Source organism: Equus caballus, chromosome 3, assembly GCF_041296265.1.
Source record: "Equus caballus isolate H_3958 breed thoroughbred chromosome 3, TB-T2T, whole genome shotgun sequence".
Lineage (NCBI taxonomy): Eukaryota > Metazoa > Chordata > Mammalia > Perissodactyla > Equidae > Equus > Equus caballus.
The window spans coordinates 102,321,637-102,349,226 of record NC_091686.1 but is presented as its reverse complement, the minus strand read 5'-3'; the positions used below and the strand labels follow the sequence as shown (position 1 = coordinate 102,349,226).

At 35.4% G+C, this 27,590-nt stretch overlaps 1 long non-coding RNA gene across 2 annotated transcripts in view; it reads right to left on the bottom strand.

The window, feature by feature from the left end:
• Positions 1–1,948: 1,948 nt before the first annotated feature.
• Positions 1,949–27,590, bottom strand: part of LOC138923488 (uncharacterized) — a 30,911-nt gene continuing 5,269 nt past the window's right edge. The window contains exons 3-5 of one of the 2 annotated variants that reach the window (XR_011437152.1): positions 5,535–5,623; positions 4,760–4,869; positions 1,949–2,104 (exon numbers count right to left, since the gene is read on the bottom strand). This is a non-coding gene — a long non-coding RNA (uncharacterized lncRNA). The remainder of the gene's footprint in view (positions 2,105–4,759; positions 4,870–5,534; positions 5,624–27,590) is intronic. The other variant, XR_011437151.1, reaches the window with a different exon arrangement.

The following is a 27,590-nucleotide window of genomic DNA, read 5'->3' as shown; positions in this document are numbered from 1 at the left end:
TTTTCAGTACATTTGTATTATAATTAATAAGAGAAAATTTCTGATACTTTATACAATTAGCTCATTTATTTTATTACTATTTTAATAGCAGTGTGTTTAAATTAATATAAGCTAGCTGAATAAAATAGTGCTATGGAATGTCCTTTTGAATAGACTTCAATAAACATTTTAATGATATTGATTTTCTCTTAGCACAGCAAATAAAACATTCAAGAATAATTAAAAAGTCATAAATCCTATCTAAATTTAATAGTATTTATATTTGTGTAAACAATAATATTCTGCATTATGGAATCTTCCCCGGATGAGAATGCTGATAGATTACATTTGGAAATTTTTAAATAAATTATTTTTACCTCTGTGTGCATGTGAGTATGTATTTAAAATGTCATTACTATTTTATAGCATTTTATATGTTTTATGTTGGTTACATTCAGAGTTCTGTTATTTCTGAAATTAAAATCTTTGTAAAAATACGTTACAAATTTAGTATGTTCTTACAGTATCATGGGGAATTTATACGCCTTTGACTTTTAAAGGACTTACAAATATAAAATAATTAATTTCTCCCCAACTCCACATCTGGTACACATATACACATGCTGTAAACAACTGGTTGTTTAGCGTCATATAGACTGAATTTTAGGAAATGTCAACAAAGAGGACATCTAAAAATTTTTCTATGTTTCAATATTCTTTAACACAAAATATATTAAAGGAAAGTAGAATCATTGTGATAAATATAGATATTTTATCCAAATACTACAATTTGAAAATACATAAAATGTCTATACTTTAATTGATGATATAGCATTTAGTAGAAAGGAAGATTATAAAGTGAATCATATTTTCTATTACTTTGTTTTATTTGGATATAGAACAGTACCAGTGATATGGAAGTGTATTAGTTATTTATTGCTACATAACAAATTATCCCCAAAGTTAGTGTTTTAATGCAACAAATAATTATAATCTCACACTTCTGTGAGTCAGGAATCTGGGCATGATTTAGCTGGGTCCACTAGCCCTGAATCTTTCAAAATGCTGCTGTCAAAGTTTTGGACAATGCTACAGTCATCTCAAGGCTTTCTTGGGGGAGAATTCCCTTCTAAGCTCAATCATGTGCTGGTTGGTATGATTCAGTTCCTCCTGGGCTTTTCAACTATAGGACTCAGCTGTTGACAGAAGGCTGCCCTAAATTTTCTTCATAAATCATCCCATAATGTGACAACTGGCTTCATCAAATTGATCAAGTGACAGAGATTGATCAGGCAAAAGAGAACCAATAAAATGGCAGTGACATCCCATCACCTCTGTCATATTTTCTTTATTAAAAGAAAATCATTAGGTTTAGTTCACACTCAAAAAGAAGGAAGTATACAATGGTGTGAATACCAGGAAGAAGGAATCTTTCAGAGCTACCCTCAAAGTATGCCAATCGCAAAAGATGTGTAAATATATTCTTGCTGCAAAAAACTTCCAAATTTCTGTGGAGTGAGAACTCTTGATCTCCATGAGGCATCTGGAAAACTCTCACATTAGCAAAGATTAGGAAGCTGCATTCTTTGGTCAACCAAATTTCACAGACCATTGTTCTTCAAAGAATATGTTGATGTGTGTATGACATGGGGAACTCATCATCACAGCCTGTCAAAAAATAAAGGAACAGCGGCTGGCCTGGTGACACAGCGGTTAAGTTCTCACATTCCACGTCAGCAGCCTGGGGTTCGCCGATTTGGATCCCGGGTGTGGACCTATGCATTGCTTGGCAAGCCATGCTGTGGCAGGCGTCCCACATATAAAGTAGAGGAAGATAGGCATGGATGTTAGCTCAAGCCAGTCTTCCTCAAAAAAGAGGAGGACTGGTGGCAGATGTTAGCTGAGGGCTAATCTTCCTAAGAGAAGGAAAAAAAATTTTTTTTTAAGTAAAGGAACACTGCAATGGTAGTTATTTCCTAAAATGATCTTATTTAATATTATAGAGTGCTGTAAATCAAGAAGTTCTGCCCAGTTAATTAAACACAAATTCCATTCCTCAGCTGCATTTGTCTTGACTCCCAGAGATTTTAACTTGCTTCCTTTTATGTGACTTCCATACATAGTGCTGTTGAGAAAGAGAAAATAAAATATATCAATGTTAACTGTTCAATTCAAAGAAAACACTATAATGAGAATCCATATTTCTCAGATGGAGAAGCTATCTTAAAAATCCAATGTATTTAATAGTGCCTTACATTCTAATGCATACAGGCAAGCCAGGCCAAAAATAAGAATGACTATTCAAGGTAGGTTCTTTTATACTTACCCAAATACTATTAGATGAATTCCTAGAAAACGCAGAAAGATATGGAACATTATTCTTCTTATGCTGAGTGATTCATTAATGTTCAACTACCTTGGATGATAATGGAACTATCCATGCACATTATTGGAAAAATGTAGCCCTAGAGATTTAAACAAATGTAAGGCAGGGAATAATGTGTTTCAGGAGGGAATGTATGACCTACGCACTATATTAACTTTGTAGTGTCTTTGCTTCTATGATTGGTTAAGAAAACCTGTAAAAATGGTCATTAATATTTTAGAGAAGAGTTGGAAAGGCTATTACTCCACATTTATAAAGGAAACCAAGCAAACCACTAAAGACTTTACATTCAAGGATCATTTTACCCAGGAATATTTACACAATATACATGCTTCGGATTTGGAATAGGATCACACTTGAATATGAACTATTTTTAAGAGAAATTTCTCCACTTTAGTTGCGATGGTAAATCAATAGATCATTATTGAGTATCTACTATGTTACAAGTCCTATTGGGTGATGCAAAGAAAACTAGGATTTTCTTCAAAGAGGCTAGGATTACATGAACTCAAATTTACCTAACATTTTAGAATATACAAATCAATTTCACATATGAGGGGGAGATATTATCTTCTTGATACTTCTTTTAAGTAATAACTTCAAGACTATGCAGCTTATAACATGGTATAACTTGAAAACTTCTGAGTTCATTGTTTTATCCCTCTAACCAAGTTTTTATCAACGTATGCTCCCTATCCCATTCATCTGTAGGATGCTACTTCCCTGTATGACATCCATGGATTGCCTGATTGGAATCACTTGGATGTGTTAAACGTACATTTTCTAGTCACAAACACGATCATTCTGTATCAAAGTCTCCACGGGGCAGCCAAAAAAATTCCATTTTAACCAAGTCCCTATGTGCTTATTGCACACAATGAAATATGAGAATCACTTCCCTTATCTGTCTGATCCATATATCCCAACTGGAGGGGTGAACTTTCACTTGTGAGTGTAATCATGAAGGCTTGAAAGAAATGGAAGATAAATAATAGAGACTCGGAAAGTGGTAAATTCTTCTTAAACACACTGCATTTTGTTTATTAATGAACATTATTGAAAGCTTATTATCTATGAGGCATTGTACCAAGCACTTTACTTGCAGTATGTAACTTGAATCTGTAACAGAGCCTTCCGATGAAAGAAGAATTTTGAAACGAAGAAATTCAGACCAGGACAATGTATTCCTGAATATGACCACAAAGTCATCAAAAGAGAGGTTCAAAACCAGGTCAGTCTCGGGGCCGGTCCCGTGGCCCAGTGGCTGGATTCACAAGCTATGCTTCGGCGGCCCAGGGTTTCACTGGTTCGGATCCTGGGTGCGGACATGGCCACGCTGAGGCAGCATCCCACATGCCACACTAGAAGGACCCACAACTAAAAATATACAACTATGTGCTGAGGGGCTAAGGGGAAAGAAAAGAAAAATAAAATCTTTAAAAAAAAACAGGTCAGTCTCATCTAAATTTGCATCTTCTATGCTACCCTGGAGAGAATAATGTGGTCTGCAGTGGTTGAAGAAAGTTTGACTGAGAAATGCAACTCATGTGGGCTTTGGTGTACAGAGAAGTGTGACTCACAATAGTCACTGAAAAATGATTGGCATTTAAATAAGCATAAAAAAGAAAAGATAGCGTTCCTGCTTTGACCAACCATGGAAGTAAATCTTCAAGTTGGACATTACCGGGATGTATGTGACACCAAATATGAAGTGTAGAGTAGTGGGTAAAGTTGCCTTACTGATAAAGAGTCAATATTTTTTTGGTAGTTAGGAGGTGAAAATTCTTACCTCCAACAATGTGAGGAAAGGAACATTTTATTTATGTGGCAGTATTTGAGTAGAACCTTCCTTCTGCACATATTTATTGTTATATCTGAAGCATTTAAAGCACTTGACCACTTTCTTCTTAAAACTCTCTTCACCTTGAAGTTGAGAGATCTTATTCCATCCAATTTCCTTTCATCACTCTATTTTTTATTAATCCCCTTGTCTCATTTCTCTTTCTGTGCTTATCCCTTAAATGTGGGTTTTCTTCTGCATGCTGTCCAAGTATGGACTCCAATGATTTTACTTAGAATTTCTGCCAGGGGTTTCTTAAACTAGTGTCCAAAATATTCAGTCTTTATATGGCTTAACAGTAAGTGCTGGATGCCAATTCAATTTTAATAGTTATTTCTTCCTTGTTTTTGGCTGACAGTGTCTCAATTTTGTAGAAATTTTAGCACAGCTAAAATGGATCATCCTAACTCTATAATGAAAATTTAGTTCCTCTTCTATTAGATTTAGGAACAGATATATGAACCAATCCTAGCAACTAAACATGAGTTGAAGTTGTCTGGAGGAGAGGAAGCATGGTTCTAAGAAATCTTCTTCCCTGGTAAAAGAAAACTCACCATTGTTCTCTAGCTGGACCCTGTCAGCTCTATATGCTGTTCTGGGAACTGACGAATCTATCTCCTGCCCGTGAAGAGGACTAGTCCAAGTGCAAACAGATATGCCAAGGCTGGCAGGGAAAAAAGAGAAAAAGTACTAATGTCCATAGTGATATTTTGACTGACTGTATCACCAACCTTGGAACTTAATGTTCAGTATGGTAATGAATTTTTCTTACTATTTAAACTATATTAGTTTTGTGTTTTCTCCTACTTGTAGAGAAAGGCGTCCTCGTTAATTTCAATGGAAAAAAGAGATTGATGCAACCTTGAAATTGTGATTTTTTTTGCATGTTTCTAAGTATACAGCTTTTAGTTTTCATGAGATATTTTAAAAAATATGTACCAGTAACAAATTCTTACAATGTACTGATTGACGTATTGATGACTTGGTAATATGCACCTTCTATATTATTTTCATTAACTTCACTCTTATACTTCTCTGTTACTAAAGTTCTACTTGCTAAATGAAATCTGATCATATTATTTCACTACTTAAACCTCTATTCTAATCTCCTAAGGTGTTTGCCTTTAAGAGAATTATAATCATATTGCCTATAATTTAAATTTTTTATAAAATTATTTGGAATGAATTTTTAAATTTTTTGTAAGCAGTTTATTAAGTTACTGTAATCTTTCAAAAATCAATAGGAAATGCACACAAAGCTTCTTGAGTGATGAACTTGTTATGAATAAAAAAATAAGAAAATAGAGGAGAAGGGTGATGTGTCTGTACCAGATCAGCCTTTCAGCTTCTGCAGATGGAGCAGTGTTCCACTGAGAGATGTGTCCAGGAATACCAGGTGATGGTCAGAACAGGAACCCCTAGCAAAAGTGAGAGCGTCAAGGAGAAGCAGAGGATACTGAAACAGTGGTTGAGAAGAGGAAAAATCAAGAAATAATATCTTACAACCATGGAATAAAGAAAGCTAACACTGAGATGGGAAGGAAAAGCACAGGAAAAGCTCAGATGTTGTCTATTGAACCTCAGATGATGAATTAATTGAAGTCTTATTTCCTCACAGAAATCCTTCAGAGCAGCAGCTGATTGAACGGAGGGAAGAAGGGAGAGCAGTCTATCTTTGATTTGCCTAAGATATTACTTATGTCCTCTTTCCTCAAGGTTCAGTGTCTTCCACGTACTGTGGTGGGGAGGAAAGAAGAAAAGAGGTAAGTGTGTTGCCACTTTACAGGTAAGGCTTGTGGTCCTCCCTCTGCTGGTTGACACTGTTTCTCTGGATGATGCTGTCAAGATACTAATGCTTTGCCTGTGGAAGGTGTTTAAACACAGGGAGACTGACGAGATGCTTGACATCTCTCCATTCTTCACTGAAGGTTATGTAGATTCTCCTTGTCCTTAGTCTGGTCCCATCACCCTTCTCAGGGCCCAAAGTCTCTTACAACAAAGGGTAATGGGTAGGTGCCTTAAGAGCAGCCACTATCTTTATGGGAAGAGTCCCCAATTCTCTAATGTTTTCTGGTCCCCATTGTGTTGAGAATGTATGAAACTGGGTACTTTTTTGTTCTTAATTCTGTGGTACAGCTGCCTATTCTGAAAGACAAAAAGAGAATCCCCAAACACTTAAAGCTATTTTATTTAGCAACAAGCAAACAAAACAAACAGTATTGACTTTTCTAAATTGGGGTCCAAGTACTGTCTTCTGTGAAAACAGACCTTTGTGGATTTTGTATTCGTCCATTATTTTTATTACTGCTTTTTTGGTAAAAAAAAAAAAAAAAACCTGTAATATAAAGAGATGTAAAGCGTAAAAATAAATATTTATGTATTTTAAAATTTATTCTATGGGAGAAGTACCTGAAACACTGGCCATGAACCACACTATTCAAACTTATAATTGTTAATATTATATATTTGTTTCTTTGGACAAGGCTTACCTTTGGACCTTCGATTGTACACATGACTGGACAGATACCCAGAAATCTACTTAAAGACGGGACTGAGGAGTTCCTCTTATTGAATGCATCCAAAATGAAGAGAGTTAGGAAGACACAGATGACCTGATAATAAAACCCTATTTATTGGAGAAGATGGGTGATTCTTATACTTGTCATTTTTATAAAAAGGTATCAATTATCCTCTCTCTGTAGCTCCTGTGTGCCTCAGTCCCTTGTTTATGCCTTGGTTTAACACTCAATAGCTTTTCAGGTTCTCCCTAAAAACCCACTAACCAAAACACTGCTTAGTAATGCTTACTTTCTGTAGTTTTATCTGGGAAACAGGGAAGGGATGTTTTTATTACAAACCTTAAAATAAATAAAGAATTTACCGGTTTATTTTCCACAGTCACATATTTCTTGATTCCTCTCGCCTCCTCTTTCTCTCCTTTGATTTTCATCCAAGATTTTTCCTGAGCACTTCAAATTTGTAAATGCTTTAATTTTTTATTTTTTTTTACACAGAGCAATTCAGTTTCCTCCTGGCTCTCACATACACGAAAAATTAACAAAAATGTCTTTCAGTTAATAGTGCCCCCTACCTAGGAAAGCCGTCTGTGTGTTTGTACAGAATGTCTTATATAAATTCTTCCTCCCCAGTCTTGACCTTATGTTTGAGTCATGAGAAGTGAAGAGACAAAAGTTTGTTGGGGGAAGTACAAAACTGGCTAAAAGCTAAATGACAGTTTGAGTAATAGACTATAGGGTGTCAGTGGCATGAATAGTATGGTTCTCACATGATAAGGTATAACACAAAACACTGATGGAAACTTTCACCCACAGCCTGTCTTTAGCAGAGGCTGAAGAGTTCACTCACGGTGCCCACTGGTGGGCTTAACAGGGAGTTACATTTCAGCACCGTATCTCTCCAGAGGGAGCCTGAGAAGCAGAAGAAGAAAACAGCGGCTTTTATGTTGTGGATGAAGGACTTGTCCTTGATCACACGAGAGAGAAACTCTGTGAACTCCAATGATAACCCAGGAGCACACTGGAAGGGAGCAGCAGATCCTGAGGAACATGAGTTTACCTATACGAATACTATCCTTGTTGAAGCCCTGTGAAAGAATGCTTGAAAAAACATGAGCTATCCAATCATACACAGCACTTGAGAATTTGGGAGCTGGAAAGGACTTCCAGAGATCCATCTCTCCTAAGGTCCTATCTGCCTCTTCTGCCGCCCTGTAGCACAAGCTTGCAAACCTTGCATACACTCTCAAAACAACTAAGTTTTATCACTAAAATATTTTCCATTCTTTCTAAATACTCTTGCTATTTATGATATGTATGCTACACAAATCATATATTTAGTGGCATATTTTCTTATTTCTATAAGATAAAGTTTATTTTGGGAAAAATTATTTTTCATCATCTATAAAGATTTCATTGTCTTTTACTCTAAACGTCTTTATGCTTTCTGCTGTGTATTTTTAAATTTTTTATGGATATAATACAATTAGATTTTTAAAAGTGATAGAATTCAGTAAATGACAAGAATGCAACCCCCAAAGCTATTGGTAATACAACAAAACAAGACAATGAAGATAATTAGAAATCTTAAGAATTTTTGAAACAAATTTATGGAGCTGAAAGTCTACTTCATCAGATAGGAATATAGTTTAATATAAAAATAATTTGATCCTTTCTCCTTGGGCTATAATAACAGTTATGAATTAAAAATACAAACAAATATTTATTAAGAGGGTATTCTATATGCCAGTCATGGTTCTATGCGTTCTTATTTTTCATTTAACCTAATTACCTTGGACTCATAAATAAAGAAAATTGCCACTGAAAGAAACTTGCCATTGTAAACATGGTTTTTGGAGTTAAGTAGGCCAAATTAAACATCCAGCTCCATTCTCTAATACTGTTCTAAATTTTGCTAAGTTGCTCAAACTGTCTAAGCAACTATTCCCATGCATATAAGGAGGACATACCAATATATATTTTTGTGAAATAAATAAGAACTAAACAAGAATTTATTTAGAATAGTACTTGACACTTAGTAGTTGCTAAATGCATATCAATTCCCACTCTTAATCTACGAGGAAATGGAAAATTGTGTTTTCGTGGTAGACCCATATTAGATGCCAAAAATGATTATATTAATGTCTAAACATTGAAAGAGTGCTTACCATGTGCCAATACTAAGCACTTTACATGTATTATCCCATTGATGTCTCAGAACAATGCTGTGATGTGAGAAATATTATTATCCCCATTTAACAGATAATGAACCTGGGACTTCGAGAAATATCTTGCTATGAGTACACTGCTGCTGTGAGAAATTGAGATTCTAGTTCAGGGAGCCTGATGTCAGGGCTCCTGCTCTTCCTCTGTGTTATGTTAATTTAACTCTGTGGGTATGCATACGTGTTTATGTGTGTGTTCATTTCCTTTTGTTGAGGGGACATTTTGAGTGAGTCTTCATGAACAAAGAACCATAAACTATGTGATTAGCAATAAGCATTTATGGAGTGTCTGCTTCCATTTGTTGTCAAAGTCACACTTACCTACTACATAAGAAGGTAATTTTTCAGAATTAAGAATGGCTCGGTGGCACAGTGGTTAAGTGCACACATTCTGCTTCGGCGGCCCGGGGTTCACCAGTTCGGATCCCGGGCACAGACTTACACACTACTTATTAAGCCATGGTGTGGCAGGCATCCCACATATAAAGTAGAAGAAGATGCGCATGGATGTTAGCTCAGGGCTGGTCTTCCTCAGCAAAAAGAGGAGGATTGGTGGCAGATGTTAGCTCAGGGCTAATCGTCCTCCAAAAAAAAAAAAAAGAATGTTAACTAAAGACCTTCATAGTTAGAGTTTGGGATGGAAACTTCCTGAGTTAGATGGAAAATATATATTTTTATAATATATAGATATATTTAGTTATAGATATATAAAAAATTTTAGTAAACTTTTTATTTTGGAATAATTTTAGATTTACAGAAAAGTTGCAAAACGGAGTAGAGAGAGTTCCATATACCCTTCAACAAGTTTCCCGTAATGTTAACATCTTACACAACCATTATACATTTTTCAAAACTAAGAAAATAACGTTACTACATTAGTATTAACAAAACTACAGATTTCATTCGGATTTTACCAGTTTTCCCAAGAATGTCCCTTTACTATTCCAGGATTCAAATCAGGATACCACATTGCACTTAATTTTCATATTTTCTTGTTCTCCTTCTATCTATAACAGTCCATCAATCTTTCCATGTGTTTAGTGACCTTGAGAATTTGAAGAACACTGATAATTTACTTTGAAAAATGTTGTCCTTCAATTTCTCACAATTAGATTGGTGTTATACGTTTGTGGGCAGAAGATCAGAGGTAAAGTCCCCCCTCACCGCATTATACTGGGGTATATGATATTAACATGACTTACTATTAGTGATGCTCACCTTGATTACTTGGTTGTAGTAGTGTCTTCTAGGTTGTCTGCTATAAAGTTACTATGTTTTTCCTTTGCATAGTATGCAAAAGAAGTCCTTAAGTCCAACTCATACTCAAGTAGGAGGGAATTCAATGCCAACTCATAAAAGGGGAAAATACCTATGTATGTTATTTAGCAATGCCCTGTAAAGAAGATTGTCCCTTTTCTCCATTTATTTATTTATTCAATCATTCATTTATATCAATAAGGACTCATGTAGTTTTGTTTTATGCTTTGAGTTAGACTCCAATATTGCATTAATTGTTTTTTCCCTTTAATTTTTCCAGCTTTGAGCACAGGGAGTTTTTTCAAATGGATAACTTTAAAAAAAGATGTGCTTCTCTCTGATTTATAGGTTTCTATACACACCTACAAAATCTGATTTATAGGTTTGTATACACACCTACAAAATCTCTTTCTTAATAACTTTAGCCTATACAAATTTTCTACCTTCTCTTATCAATTCTGCATTTTATTCCATAATTAACAACTTACATACCATTTTATCTACTAATTATCTTGATCCATAAAATTTGCTGTGTTAAATACATCTTGTTCAGTGATCCACCAAACAACAAATCTCTAGGAAATACTTCCTATTTGTTAATGACAATGCTAGATGCTATAGAAACTAAAGGGGGAAAAAAAAAAGAAATAATATTTGCCTTCAAAGATCATATAACCTATGTGAGAGAATAAAAATAGCACTCTTGAAGCAATTGCAGTATAATATGAGAACCTAATAATAGAAGAGATTAAGTCGTAGAAGTGAGGAAAGAGGGCAACAAGGCAAGGCTTTACAAGAATTAAACAGGATTTATCCAATAAATACAATGTGCTAAGGTTTAGGAATAAAGTGGTGAGCAGATGATTAAGAAGTCATGTCAAAAGAGTGTGATGAGTTAGTTTTCAAGATTAGATGCACAGAGCACTATGATGTAACTTCACATGATTTTATGTCCTCAAATTAACTGTAAAATGTCTCTGAGGAGTTTCTATGCAATATTACTTAGCACAAAATTATTTTTCAGTAATCATTCTAATGGCATGTTATATGTATTATGTGTTTGTGTTTGTGTGTGTCTGTGTGTATCTGCATGTGTGCTTTCTCTGTTGGATTTCTTTGTACATGGCCATACACCAACTCTTTCCTTATTCACTCATTTACTCTTCCAACAAAACATCTTCAAGTACTTTGTGGTAGGCAAGATTCTAAGACCCCAAAGACCTTCTCTCTTATAGAATCTATACCTACATATACCTATTTATATAATGGTCAATTCCCTTGACTGTGGTGGCACCTGTGAATATGAGGAGATATAAGTCCTTTGGTTATATTACATTATATGGCAAAAGAGATTTTGTAGAGGTAATTAAAGTTACTAATCAGTTGACCTTGAGTTAATTATAAAGGAGATTCTCCAGACGGGCCTGATCTAATCACATGGGCCTTTGAGTCTACATCTAAAAGTCAGAGAAAAGGGAATTCAGAGATCCAAAGTGCAAGACATATCTGATGCACCATTGGTGATTTGAGGATGGAGATGGCCTCATGGATAAGAATGTAGTAACCTCTTGGAGCTGAGAGTGACCCTGACTAACAGTCAGCAAAAAATAGGGACCTTAGTACTGCAGCCTCAAGAAACTGAATTCTTTCAGCAAGAATGATCTTTCAAGTGAATTTTCTTCCAGAACATCTGGATGAGAACTCAGCCTGGTCAACACCATAATTTCAGCCTCATGATACTCTGAATGGAGAACCCAGTCATGCCATTCTGAAAACAGTAACAAAACAACAATAAATCTCCAAATCTTTGGGCCTTGACACTACAAAAGTTTAGTTCTCATTTATGCAAATTGTTCAGGCAACTGTCCACTGTGTAATGATGCATCAACTCAGGCTGTTAATCTTGTAACTTCATCATCTCAACAAAAGCCTCTCTTCATGATTGACAAAGCAGGGTAATGAACACTGGTCTTATACAACCAATAAATATTTTCACATGGAATAGACACACATCACTTTTGTCTACAGAAATTGGCATGAACTAGTCACTTGGCCATGCCTGGGGGTGTGGGGAATGAATGTGCCCAGTATGGGAACAGGGTACATGTGAGCACTAGAAGTCTCTACCATACTTGGTGGATGAAGAAGATTTTTAAATCAGTGACCAAGACAAAACCCTTGTCCTCATGAAGATTATTCTAGTTTTCAAAGGAATCATCCGCCACTGAGGATAAAAGATTTTATTAGGACAATTTATCCTGAATAAAGCAGAAGGTGAATGCTTAAGTTTAACTTTCAAAAGAACAAAATTAGCATTGTCAAGATGTCAGCCAGTCTGTGTCTTAAAGGTTCTGCTAACTCACCCATGGAAAGACGAACGTGGGAGAAGGAGGGAATCCTTTTTTACTCCTATGGAATTGAGAAGAGTCAAGAAGGCAGATGAAGAGGTAAGAAGCCCATGCTATCATACTCATCTCATTCTTGGTTTGAGCCTTGGGGAGATTGCAAGCATGTGTCCACACCAATATCCAGGATGGAGAATGAACACTGGGGTCAGGTCCTTCAGAATAAGAATACGTCTTAAGACACATTTCTCACCCTATTCCACAGACATTTTTAATTCTGCATCAAGCAAATCAATAAGCAAAAAACCTAGTGGTCTTAGGCAAATTTTCTCCAGCAAAATAAAAATAATAATAAGTAAACAAATAAATAAACTATGTAAGTAAAATGTAAAGAGAAGAAAATTTTTAAGCTCATATGCTGGTTCAAAAGATGCAGTAGACAGACAATTCTAAAAATTTACTTCCTCTCTCTGCACTTACTACTCAGCTTCTACATTTTCAGAGATCACCTTAGACCATTTTAAGGAGTCATGTTTTTACCTGCAATTTTTGTGTTCCACTTTAACTGTTAGCATTATTAAAAAAAAAATCAATGGATGTATTCAAATATCTAATAGTACAATATAAGACACTACAATTAGAAATTTGATTTCCCTTGCCATTGTTAAGCTGCTTGTCAAAAACCAGATTCCTATTTATATATGAATTACTGTGATGCAGACACTTTGAATCAATTGTTTTAATACATTCTACACAGCTAAGTCCAACTCCTTAATTAGTTTTAATTTTATAAGTCCCAAAGAAATAATTCCTCATTTTTTCATTGTTCTATCACCTTCTGATTCAAAAGAAATATCATTTTATGTCATATTACTATGCAAAATTATAGTGCTTTAACAAAGAATAGTTGCTCATGCTTTATCTTAAATAATTAAAGATTTGAAGTTAAGTAGAGCTACTTTCATTGTGATGCATGATATTAAACATATAAATGTCACTATATTTCTCTAATAAAATTTACATAAAATATATAAGCAGTAAATTATTAAAAAGGAATATTTCTATGTACTATAAATTTGTATTATGAACTTACAACCTGGTACTGTACCAGGTTCCATGAGGAAATGTACACAAAATTCAGGGTCTTCAAGGAAGCTGGAATAAAAATAGGAGGACAACATGTAACAGGTGAAAAAGAAGTACAATAAAAATCAGGATAAACTAAGTGTTGTGTGAAAAGGACATACAATGTGCTAACAGAAAATAATTCATTTCTTCAAATGTTCGTTGATGTTCACTACATGTCAGACTCCATGATAGGGTCTGGAGGTGCAACGATGAACAAAAGCAGGCATGAGTCTGACTTCCTGAAGCTTGTAGCCTCCTGGGTGTGGCATGCATTCATTCAATAGCCATGCAAACAGATGTAAAGTGGCAACTCCGTTGAGTTGCCTAAAGAAGGGCATGGCCTGATTGGGGAGGGCATAAAAGAATTTCTTTAAGAAATAATGTTTGGATCAAGAGACAAAAGAATGAAAAATAGGAACTAAATAGTCAACAAAGGAAGTAAAGAACATTCCAGGAAGAGGGAATATCATGTTCATGAGGCCGGTAGTAAGAGGAGCGTTGTAGATTCAAGAACTAAAAGAAGGCCCTTGTTGTAACTGAATACGATAAAGAGTAAGAAAATATTTGAGTTGAGTTGATATCTGGGGAAACTCATCCAACTCTATCAAAAGCAGCTCTTTCATCAAAAGTCAAGTGTTAGTAGGAATGAAAGATCCAGATATTACTTGTGTAAACATTAAGAGTATTTACTTTCTATAGTTTTGCAAGATTGAGGGAAGCCCAAATGCACCTTGGTCTAGCCGTCTCCCTTTCTTATAAGGTCCTTAAGGAAGTTAAAGAACAACGATTAGAAAAAAGGAATGTTCTCTCTCAGAACCCGCATTCAATAATAAAATTTAAGTGAAGAGCTCTCTGGAAAATAAAAACAGATCACTGATTTGTATGTGAACACTTCCTACCAAAATTAACCATTCACTCTCTAGTCATTTTGGTCAAGAGATCAAGCCAGTAAAAGATGATAAATAAAGAATACTAGAAAAGAAGATTGGTTTCCTGAACTTAGTGCCATATGTGCATGTGGTTGTGATTTATACCTAGAGCATTTATTATTCTAGACATGTTCAAGAAGGAAGCAGCATAGAACAAAGCTGAGATTGCTCCTGAAACTTTCCACTTACCATTTCTGTAGCATAGATGTTATAGGGAAGACAGGCCTAGAGACTGTCACAAACCATGTGTGTGACAATGAACAGAAAGTCTACTCTTCAACAAACATGACCCAATGTAAGTCCAGAATATGATCAATAGGATTAATATTCTCTCATCTTGGGTATGAGAACTTTAGTTCATCACCTTGAATAGGAGCCTATGGAACTTCGTGATTTTTGGTGTCAGTGGCAAACACTGTAGATAGAATGAATAGAATGTAGATTAACAAGAGGTTTAAAAGTGATTAAATTTATACAAAATTTTTCCATGTACAGTGATTAAGTAGATTTCTATAGATAAAAATATAAATATATTGAGGCTGGCCTGCTGGCGCAGCAGTTAAGTTCGCACGTTCCGCTTCTCTGTGGCCCGGGATTTGCCGATTTGGATCCCGGGTGCGGACATGGCACAGCTTGGCAAAAGCCATGCTGTGGTAGGTGTCCCATGTATAAAGTAGAGGAAGATGGACATGGATGTTAGTTCAGGGCCAGTCTTCCTCAGCAAAAAGAGGAGGATTGGCAGTAGTTAGCTCAGGGCTAATCTTCCTTAAAAATATATAGAGAGAGAGAGAGAGAGAGAGATATGTAGATGTAAGGAATAAATGCTACTTTTAATGTAATTAAACAAAGATGCCATTATACTGAGGTGGCTCACTCATTGGTAGCCAATGTAAGCAAACTAAAACTTAAGTCAAAGTCTTTTGGAGGAGGTCATAAAGAGGACATTACCACTGGTTGACCCCCAAGATGGACCTGGGCAATTGGAGGCTCCTCACCCCCTCCCTGGCCCTTAGAATGTATGCTTTGCCTGCTGTTCCCACAGTCTGATCCATTTTCAGGGACACAGCCTTGAGACAGCAATGTGTTGTTGAGACCATCTGGACAAAATACCCGACTGAACCCAGGTAAGCGCTCTATGTAAACTTTTAAGACTCTGGTGAACAGGGGTGGAGATCTACTCATCTTGCAGTCACCCAAAGACAAGCCTCATATGTAAGTTTCCTTGCTTATTAAACCATTAAATCTATCACCTACCAATGTGGAGTGGTCAACTTCTTTCTTTGGTTTCTCCTTGCCCTCCGTTTACGGGGGCCAGTTTACAAACCAACAAAGTTGGTGCACTTAAATCTGAGAAAATAAAACTTAAGAAAAATGAATCACAAACAACCAACAAGCCTTTCCCAAATAAGACAATGCTTAAGCTATAGCCAATCAAACAATGTCCTTTCTTTGCTTCCATGTCTCTTCTGTTAAAACCTCTCCCTTGGCAACCGTCAGTGGAGTACTCGTAACCGTGTTTGTTTTGACACTGCCTGATTCAAATTGATGTATGCTCAGAAAAACTCTTGAAAACTTTAATGTGCCTCAGTTTATCTTTTAACAATACTAATTAATTATTAATGGATAAAATTAATTAGTGATTAATGGATAAAATGAAAGATAGTATGCACACAGAGATTACTTCATGATGACCACAAATTTCAACGATAGAAGGGAAAATACAAACAAAATAATTGATAAAACTTACATTACAGATAGTGTTGTATAATACCATATTAAATTATTTTTCTGCCATTATTTTCTCATGTCTCTTCCATCCAGTTAAGTAGACTGCAAACACAAGCTTTCTTGCTCCAGGAGAAATTTAGTTCCAAACACCTAAACTCATGTTTGAGATTATGCTGGATACTTCTGAGGGAAATTCATGGAATTTACCAGACAGTCTTAAAGAAACTAGGAGAAAAACTTTTCCTCCAAGTTTAAAGATTCTCCTAAATGAAGAAGAAAAATAGATAAAAGTCATATGTTGTGCCCTGAATACAAGGAACACATGACTTATTTCCTGGATGTCAGGAATTATGTAAGGTATGAGAAAATAAACAATGTTGACGTGAAGCTTGGTGACTAAAGGAGTTTGACCAAAGAGACAAATACAAATATACGAGCGGCTGGAAATGAAGAATTAGGCCAATAAGGATTATGGATGTCTCAAAAGCAGCCTGTGTAGACAGCCCCACAGAGAAGCCAGTGCATTCATCATCTCTACCCACCTAGGCTTTGGCATTAAGATGGCAGAACTATGTCACAACCACAACCATAGAGAATAATAGGAAGGGCTGACAGTGAGCATTCTTCCAGAAAATCAAAAAGGAAGCATGGAATGAGACGTTAACCTACATATATGAGTTTGAGCATCATGATACCTCACTGCTACTACATGTAAAAGTAGCGCTTGAAAAGCTAAAATTCAGAAGGGACCAAGGACTGCGAAAACATCGCTTTTACTTATGTGCAGAGCTTGAAGGATAAAGCAAAAAGGATGTTGACTCCATAGCAGAAAGAATACAGTACATTCATTGCTGTGTATCTGTGGACTATGTAATCTTAGACATCCATTAGCTGGTGGGAACATAAAGGCATAAAACAAGGGAATTATTCTGTTCCCTCCAAAATCATCCTGTTATGAACTGATATATGAGGACGTAGATATAGATTCATTCTACTGGTGGGGTGCCATAGAAAGACTTATCTGTTTGCCCTAAGGAACTCAGAGAATGAGGGCTCCTCACCCCTTCATTTTACACAAGCTTGTATTTTGATGAAAATAGATTAGGCAATATAATATTTGCTGGTTTTGTGACATTGTACCAGGGAACACATATGCTTTCTTATTTCTACTTTAATGTTTTCTCTTATCTCGGGTATGAATTCCAACTTCCTTTTGCTATACTACTCCACTGGAAGATCAGGTACATTAACCTTCAGCATTTCCTAAATGTCACTATCTTCTCAGCATTGTTGAATTCAAAGCCTCCTGCAGGAAATACATGGAGACTTCAGATGCAGATAAAGTGGCTTGCTCTTTAAAGGTTACCTATGGACCTATGCTCTCGACCTAATAATAACTCAAAATACTTTAGTAGTTATTAGGTAAAGCAAATCAATAATGAAGGAAATCAATATTAAAGAGGAGAAAAAATATTAGACTTAATTATTATTGGCTCTTTATTCTACCTTAAAAATCAATTGTTGCTCAAAAGCCCCGTTACCTACCTTTCCCCAGAACAATTGTTTTGTCACAGGATGTCAAAAATGTGAAAAGTAGTCATGGTCTAGTCTTTTTCTCCTTTAAGTTAAACAATTCAAAGCATTATGTTCTTTATTTTAAGTTTATGTATGTAATTTTCCATTTTGGTTAAATTTAATGAGTTTAAAATACTAATGATTTGAAACTTGGTACAAAGTTTATTAACATTCATCCTTACAATTTATTATTTTGTCATGTACCTTCGAACTAGAGTTTCACAACCACCAACAAAACATTTTTATGTTTCACCCAAACTGAATCACATACATAATAGCAAAATATTCTGTTTCATTCTTCCCCTTAATTTTTGCTCTTGAGTTTAGAAGCCTGTAAATACTCTCTATCCTTTCTCTCATTTGGTGAACTTCCCAGTCTTTAAGATTGCATATAGTAGGGGACTGGTTAAGATGCCCAGATGGGTGGTTAACTATGGCTGGTAGAAATCAACTTGACCACATCTTTGTCTGCTAAAGCCTAATAGAATAGAAATTCAATGTCACTCACAGAACCCCAGCATTCGAAGAATTATTAGAACAGCAACCAGCAGCAGCATTATCCCATTCACAGGTTGCCTTAGTGTAAATAACATGGAATTTATCCCCACAAAATCCAAACCCTAACTCAAACCAAAAGCTACACATGTTTTTGAAAGACAACAAAACAGTCTTCAATTGACTTGCATATTCTTATAAAATTCTCTTACTGTCTTCTGCCTTTGATAGATCTGCAATAGTTTGTAATCATGCTACTCAATGTGAAGTCCAAGGACCAGCACTACTGGCATTAATTGGATTTGATAGAAATGCAGAATCTCAGGTGCCACAAGATTTGTTGAATAAAAATCTTAATTTTTAACAAGACCTCCAGACAATCCACGAGGACATAAGAGATGCAAAAGCACTTGTTTATAAGATATTCTTGATAGATCAATGTAAACTATGACTTCCAGGCCCTCAAACTGACCTTCAATTTGTCACGTGCTGTATTTCTCATTTACCATTTTTATTCCGTAGAAAAATATCATTGTGTAATTATCATTTGCAAGTATCCACTTAGGTCTTGCAAATTCAGCAGTGATAAATATAAACAAAATATCTCCTCTTCTGAACTTATATTCTAAAGCAGAAGAGAATTACTAAACACACAAAATCAGGAAAATATTTAGACTGTTAGGTAGTGACAAAAAATATGGAGTAAGATAATTTATGGAAAAGGGAGAGGGAGGTGGTAAAGTGCAATTTTGGATAGGATGGCTAAGGGAGTTCTTACTAAAAGGCTAACATTTTAATAAATTCCTGCAGAAAGTGAGGCACTAAGCTAAATGGATATTTGGAAAGGAAGAAGTAAACACTTTATGTTATGAAATGTTTTTATATTAAATCTGGAATGCATGATTAGCTCTACTTCCAAGGGCAGAAAAAATCATAATATAAAATATTAGAGGAATTTACTATTCTTTGAGTGACTATTAGTTGCTGTTATTGTGTTAATAATTTTTATGCATTATCTCCTTTAGTTATCGTGACAACTATACCAGATAAACTTTATTATTATCTTGATGAAACTGAATCTCAGAGAAGTTGAATAACTTGCCAGATTTCATACAGGTTGAAATAGATGAATCAAGATTTAAATGTCAAGTCCATCTGTCTCAAAAGCCTATACTGGTTCTTCTCCTTCTCTGTAGCACTCTCATAACCAGGATGACATTGAACTTGGGGGCACACACAAAGTCCGTTTCCTAATAAGTTGAAAAGTATGATTATGAAATGGAGTCAAAAAAAATTCTTCCAGACTTTTTGTTTCCAGAGCATATAAAGGAAGATGAATAAATGACTCAAACATAATGATGACTCTATTATAATTTTTAATCAGTAATTTTAGTATTTTGTGAATGAAGAATCTGCAATGGGATTTTCTTTTCCAAAACCTTATGTTGCACCCCCAACCCCAGTGTTTTAGATTCATTAATTCAGCTTTGTGGCTCAGAGATCTATTTTATAACCCAAAGTTCCGTAAGCAATTCTGATGCTTGATAATATCTAACAATCACTGGGGTAAACTTTCAAAGAAGCTGATCAAAATCACCCAAAAGCAATTTCACCTTAGGGGAAATTAACTTACCAGAAGATTAGTTGGGAGTCTAGCTCACATTCTTTTCCTTTAAGGACTATGCATCTGCCAATAAATAAGCTAAACTACCTTTGTAAACCTTTTATCAACCCTGACCTAGGTGGTGTGCAATTTCCTTTCCAGCGTGTCTCCAGATAGTCAGTGCTGATTGGGCAATATCAATCTTGCAAATTGCATTCACCACATGTTATTTGAAAGGATATGGGATGTGACCAAGGAATAAGAATGAGTCTGCACATTGGAAATAGAATATTACAAGCTCTAGTTGGTAAAGTTTAAACGTATCAGATGTATGTTTGTTCTATTCAATTACTCATATTAATTAAAAAATTCTGTATGATGCAACTTAGATTTTATGCATCCCTCTATCACTTTGAATTGTATTTGAACTTTTAACTCAAAGTTCTTGAAGAAAAATCTGCTTTAATGTAAATTCACTTTGTGACTGACAACTTGACAAGAAACAGCAGAATTGTGAAAATTTGAGGATATTGTCACAAGACTATCTTTGAAACTAGAAAAACAATAGTGATATTATAAAGAAGGTCACTTACTGTGATTTTTGGAATTAAAACTTATCCAAGAGTATACAGTTCCACCATGTATTGTGAAAGCAATTTATTGCTGCTTTTCAGTATTGGAAAAGAAAAAGTTCATGCTGTCATTGATTGACCTTTAAAAAGAAAAATGTAGCTGGCTTATGGGTAATAAGAAAGCAATATATTTTTTTTTGTTACCTTTACAAGTAGACTTTCTTCATTTGGGTCCACTGCATAGTTTTTTCACACTTTTATTATAATCTGATTGAATAAACTAATCACTGCCAAGTCGTATTACCATAATGGATGTGCAATGCTTTTGTTGCAATATTTTTTACGCTGCAAATCTTGCAAAAATAAAATTGAAAAGTAGGAAGACTTGTTTTTTCCTAATTTAAGTCATTATAATTTCCTCATTTGATAAATATGGTGGCATAAAAAAGATGTAATAATTTTTATCATAGTTCTTACAAAAAACTAAAAGCCTCATTTTAAAAGAATAACACTGTGGAATATCTTTGTAGCTATAAGTGTAACTGTCAATTTCTCCACTTCAGTAGAAAATATAATTAAGTAGCATAAAGACAGTGATTGATAAAAAAAGTTTACATGATAAATGATCACAGTCGTGGTCAGTTTTCATAATTGAATAAGGAATGATTGTCTTGAAACTATGACATTTTTCCTATTCAAAATTACCCTCATGTCTTCTCTCTTTTATCTTCATTTTCAGATATTTGCTTTTTTTGTTGTATCATATATTTTACGGAATATTAAATAACAAAAAACACCCAGTTATGCCATACTACCTTACATTATTTTTGGAAATCAAATTCTAACTTGAATTTTGTCTGGTTAGATAAACTTAACATAATTATTATGTCCATGTATTCTATAGATTATCTGTTTTAATAAACAGAGTGTCAAATGCATTTATTTCTTGAACATTAATTTTACTTGCAAAACTTAGTTCTCTGTCCCTTGGCTCTTCTGGTTCAATTTAATTTTCTAAAATGAGAATACATGAGTTTTAGTGAGCCCTTACCATAATGAAGATGACATTTAAAAATAGAAGCCTAGTAAAAATATAAGCCTCATTTCTGACACATTTACTTAACTAATATCAAATAAACATTTTTGATCTTTTTCAAAAAATCATTGCACTTCATTTCGTTTTTAAAATTAAGATTTGGTGATGATATCTTCCAAACCTTGATTTATGCCAGTTGGCACAGAATCTAATGCTAAACTCCTTTTTCAGAAGGTCTCCTAGCTTTACATTTGAGTTAATTTAAGTTAATTGAGTTAACCTTGAGTTAATTCTCTTGAAATCATTGCCCTTTCTTTCTTTGAAAATGGAAGATAATAAGCATCTTCTTAAGAGACTTCAGGGATTTTACATTTTATGGTATCATGTGATTTATATTTAATGCTTCTCTTTTTAAGTTCTGTGAATCTGCCATGTTATCGCCAGCTATAGACCCAGCTTCTACTATAGCCAACATTCAATGGCTGAACCTCCAAAACCCAGAGGCCTTGAAAGATCTTTTCGAAGGTGGCCTTCTATGATAAGGACACTTCCTGCTGAGTTTATTCAGACATCTTGTAGAGACCAATTGCATCCTCTTACAGTGCGGTACCTCAAACCTCAAACACCCTTATAGAGGCCAAGTCCTAATTGTACAGAGCATCTGTAGCTCTCAAAACCACATTTAAAAAGTCCTGTGAAAGATCATCTCTTGACTTGCCTATGTGATTATGCATGACATTCTCTGCTTAGTACCTCGAGGCAAGGAGCCATTTGGGCATGCTTTTCTTATTTGCCTTTGGTTTCCTTTCTATCTTTAAAAGAGGAACGGTGGAAACCAATTCGTATGAGCATGGTTATACTGATATCCACCTTGTTGTCCAATCTTCCTAGGGCTATCTATGGGACTTCGATAAAACAAAGCCTATTTGGGGCCATAGGAATTTGGAATTTGGGGCTTTAGGCAAATTTTCAAAGATATATGCTCTCCACGTATCTCTTCTGCCAGGCTGAAATCTAAACACATCTTTATCAAAGAATGGCAAATAATAATATTTGCAGTAACAGATATATTTTTTTTATTTCACTGGCTTATCACAATAAAAATGTACTTCTCATTTAATACATCATCCAGTGTGGGTAGGAGGAAGGAGGACCCAGGGTGCCAGAGCTCTGCTCTACACAGGGCCAAGTTTTTTCCATCTTGTGTCTCCAGTCTCTGAAATGTGTTTAGTGTCCTCTCCCTTCAGCCACAGATGGGGAAAAAGAGAGCCAGAAATCTGGAAGGAAAGTTTATATGGGACAGTCTTGGGAGTGATGCCCATCAGGTTCACTCATACATGCTATTGACCATTGACAAAAACATAGACACATGGCCACACCTAGAAAGTTAGAGATGCAATGCATTTCAATCGGTCACCCAGTTCAGCTGTAAGGACCATTACTGACCGACCCTGGCAATATCTGTTACAGGTTTTATAGCTGGGTTTTCTATTTGTCATATACATTTATATATTTGTATATATCTTTCCTCTCTGACTACATTTGCTTTTGACTAGATCTCTTGTGACCTGCCAAAAACAAGTTTAAAGACTTTAATCTATTTTGTTTTTCCACTGAGCCATCACTATTATTTGAATACTTTGTAGACTAGCATTTTAATTTTAACTCTAAAATTCAACTATTTAAGCTAGAAAACTTTTTAGAATATACCGAAGTTTTCACTTTCTATCCTCCCGTTTTGTTTTCTCTTGTTGTAGCTGCCCCTGACGCAGGAAGGGTTAATAATCACTGGAAAAGGCTTGCCAACAAACTGTGACCCGGAGGTGAGAAGGCCGGTTAGCCAATGACGGGTAAGGCAGGGGGAGGCAACCTAAGCCAGGCATCGGCCGCCCGGTGGCACAGATGGAGAAACGATATTGGGAGCAGGAGGAACAGTTGCCTAAGAAGCCTTGCCTGCTCCGAGATAAAAATATACGAGCACAGCAAAAACATGATAATATCAAAACAGAGGCCGAGGGAGGGCTCCTTGAGAAATCACTGAGAATTCTTGGCATTCGCTAATTACTTCATCCAGAACACCTGTGTATGTTTAACAGCTGTAAGCTATGCATATATTGAAACGCTGGTTATAATAAACTCAGAGTGGCCATCAGCCCTCTCCGCATCTATCCTGATGTGTACATTGGATTGCGACACCGACACTTGTGAGATAAATTATAGAGGAAAAAGAAGCAGCAGAACAGGTCTCTGTTGCCATTTTCAAAATTTCTCAATGAAAATTGGCATAAATCGGGTACAGTGCCCCATATGGAATTTAGTGGTTTCTTAGGAAGACATGAAGAAGAATCATTTTTTGCCTTACTGTCCTGTACTAATTTCAGTTGATAATTAGACACAAATTCTGGTCTGTAGTGATGGGCTTTCATCAGTTGTAAAAATAAATGAAATAAAAACAAAACTTTCTTACCATGCAATTATTCAATAACTACAAAAGTCATCTGCGTTTTTAAGGTTCTATGTGTTCATAAATGTTTAACATTAGCTTTTATATCCTCCTGAGATTACTGGTCTAACAGGGCAGAGAAACTTGTAGAAAAATAACCTGATCACTTGTATCAAAATACTGACTATAGTTTACTAGATGAGACATGTTGGCTAATGGCTGTATCAAATAACTCAAGATTTGAGTGATAGGAGATACTCAAGAAATATTTATTGAGCTAAATTGAGCTTCATATCTGTTACTTTCATAATGTCAAACATTCTTGGAATACTCAAAAGCATTCAAATTTACCAAGGAAATCTCTTTTAAAAAGAGGACTATAGCAATGCTATAAGTACCATTCTTATTAAATATACAAAATTACTTATAACAACATTTTATAAAGACGTTTTTGGGCCTAGGAATGATGCAGAAGGAGGAAAAAAATGAATGAAGTCAACAGACTGTGCAGCATTAAAGAGAAGAGAATTAGACTGACTTTAATAGTTACCAAGATAAATGGTCCATTATTGAGAAAAAAAATAGTGTAAGACTGAATTGCTTAATTTAAAGTCTGAGTCTGTTAAAAATAAAAATTATTTTATTTTGTAAACTTGTTTATTTATTTATTTTATTTTTTGAAGAAGATTAGACCTGAGTAAACATCTGCCGCCAATCCTCCTCTTTTTGCTGAGGAAGACTGGCCCTGAGTTAACAGCCATGCCCATCTTCCTCTACTTTGTATGTGGGATGCCTGCCACAGCATGGATGGACAAGCAGTACGTAGGTCCACACTCAGGATCTGAACCGGTGAACCCCAGGCTACCAAAGCAGAACATGGGAGCTTAACTGCTGTGCCACCAGATGGGCCCCCAAATTATTTATTTTTCAACAATGTTCCTAAAAAACTGATCAAGTCTGCCTGATTGGTCATGCTGGGTATTGGAAAATTTTTAAATTCTTCTTACTCTCTTAAGTACAAGAAATCCAAGGGAAAATGATGTGAACTTAACAATATTTATAGGTAGGGTATTCTCAGCCTTTTTACAAATATCTCCATTTACTTTTAAGGTAAAAATATGGAATTTAATTCATTTATGTTTTTTATTCAATCAGATATAAAATTATATCATGTGCATAAAATTTAACTTATGAAGATGCAATAGAGAACAGCACAGAATCTGATCTTATATACACAGGATTTATATTCCAATGTTTATGCAAAAAGAAAATGATTTCAACGTGTCATGAAGAACAAAAATTTACCTGAAATATATTCATAATATCTAAAGATAAAACTCATGCAGTAACAAAAAGGAAACCTACAGATGCAATGGAGCGTGTCTCAGATATTGCTTATTTTCTACACTGAATGCTCACAACAACCTCATCCTGTATTCTAGTCATGGGCGCCATGACAAAATTCATGCTGGTGCATCTTGAGATACCTCACCTCAGTCTAAAACTGCTTATTTTCTTTCAGTCTTAGGATGTTTTTCATGAGCAGGAGAATAGAAAGAAAAACAGCAGAAAATGACTTACATCTCAGCATAGGCAACCTCGAAATGTTGCATCCTGTGAGGCTAACTATGGTCAAGGGGATGTGAGAGACAACAAGCGAATGTGTCTCTCTCTCTTTCCCCAAGTGGATTGTCCTGAGTCACATCTCTTAGGCTTCTCAGAGCTTCCCAAGGGAGTGAGTGACCAGAAGCTCAAGCAAGTGACTGACCAGATAAGGGATCTTGATAAGGGCTCTCCTTTTTGTTTAATTCCTCACTCCTGTAACTGGGATCATATTCCCAAATAAACTGCAGCCCTATAAGCCTTTGTCTCAGCTCTGTTTTGAGGTAATTCAGCAAAAGATAGTGTGGCTCAGGTAACTGACGATGGGACGTCATAAGGGGAACTGTTGTAGGCTCACAAAAGCAATTTTAAAGTCTATACTCATTTGATCCTTTGTTTTTATATTTGGGTGTTAGTGCTTTGCTCAAGGCCTCACAGTTTGCAGCTAAAGTGTGACTAATACATGGTCATCTGCTTCTTCATCCAATTTATCTTCCAAATTTGTTCATAGTTATTCTAAATTGTCTTTCATGAAACACACCTTTATCTATCCTAATATGGTTCTCAAAACAGAGGTAAAAATTGAGAGATTTAGAAAAACTAGTCTATAAATGAAATTCTAAAGGATACTGTATATCAGTCATATAGGAAGAATAAAAATATTATCTTATTCTTTTCTACTCTTAAAAAAAAACTTATTAGAGAGCCAGCCCTGATGGCCTAGTGGTTAAAGTTTGGTGCTTTCACCAATTCCACAGCCTGAGTCCATTTCCTGTTCACAACCATGCCACCTGTCTGTCAGTTGCTGTGCTGTGGTGGTGGGTCACAGAGAAGAACTAGAAAGACTTACAACTAGGATATACAACCATGCACTGGGGCTTTGGGGAGGAAAAAAGAAAAAAATACTTATTAGAAATTGCCTCATTTATTTTCAGTAGACCCTTCTCTTTTTTCTGTTGGTTTATAAACAGCTATAATTTACAGAGATGGGTACAAAACAAATCAGAATGAAAACTAAAGTATGCTAAAATCTTACATAATAGAAAGATTTTCTTCAGACATTAAATAACTAAATCGTTTTAGCTTGCTGTCTTCTAAATAGGTCATTTCCTAGATAAAACAGAACAATAAAAAGAAAAATTACACAGTAAGTGATTTTTTTTTAAGCTGGTCAGTGAATCTATTCTACAAAACATTTCATTCATAAAATCTGAATTGCTGCTGCTGCTATCAGCAAGAGGACCCTGGACCAAGGTATTTTGGGATTACCCATCACAAGGTCGTGTGATAGTCATCTCTGAAATGAAAAATATAATCTCAAAGACTCACCAGTCTTGTACATAAGATATTTATAGGTATTGAAGCTTAAACAGGTTCTAAATATACTCATTTTATTGTGACATACAAATTCCATTGATTTTTATGGCTGTAGTTCACATTTTTAGTGAAGAATATGTTGCAAACGATTGTTGAATACATGTTATGTTTTATCTTTAGTAGTCTCCCAAACTTTATCGAAAATATTGAAAATACCAGTTGAGCATCATTTTAGGTCTAGTTCCCCAGAAACAAACCATAATGTTAGGATTCACATGCATGTAAATTATTAAGGAAATGCTCCCAAGAAATCAAGTAATTTCTATTAAGTCCCAGCATCAACTGTATTGTGGTCCAGCAGGAAGCTTCAAAACTTAGTTTTGCCTCTTAGTTTATCCCAATTGGGGAGTGGGGGAATGAAGAGTACAATGGAGAGATGGGAACTCTAATCCCACAGACACTTCCATATTTCCCTCCAATCTCTTTGTATTGGGGAGAAATGGCTCTGACGGCCTGAGGGCAGTCATTAAAAGCAAAACAGGAGCATCTGTGGACCTAGAGATGGGCACACAGAAGCAGTACATGTGTCGGTCGAATAGTGACCTCTCCATCCC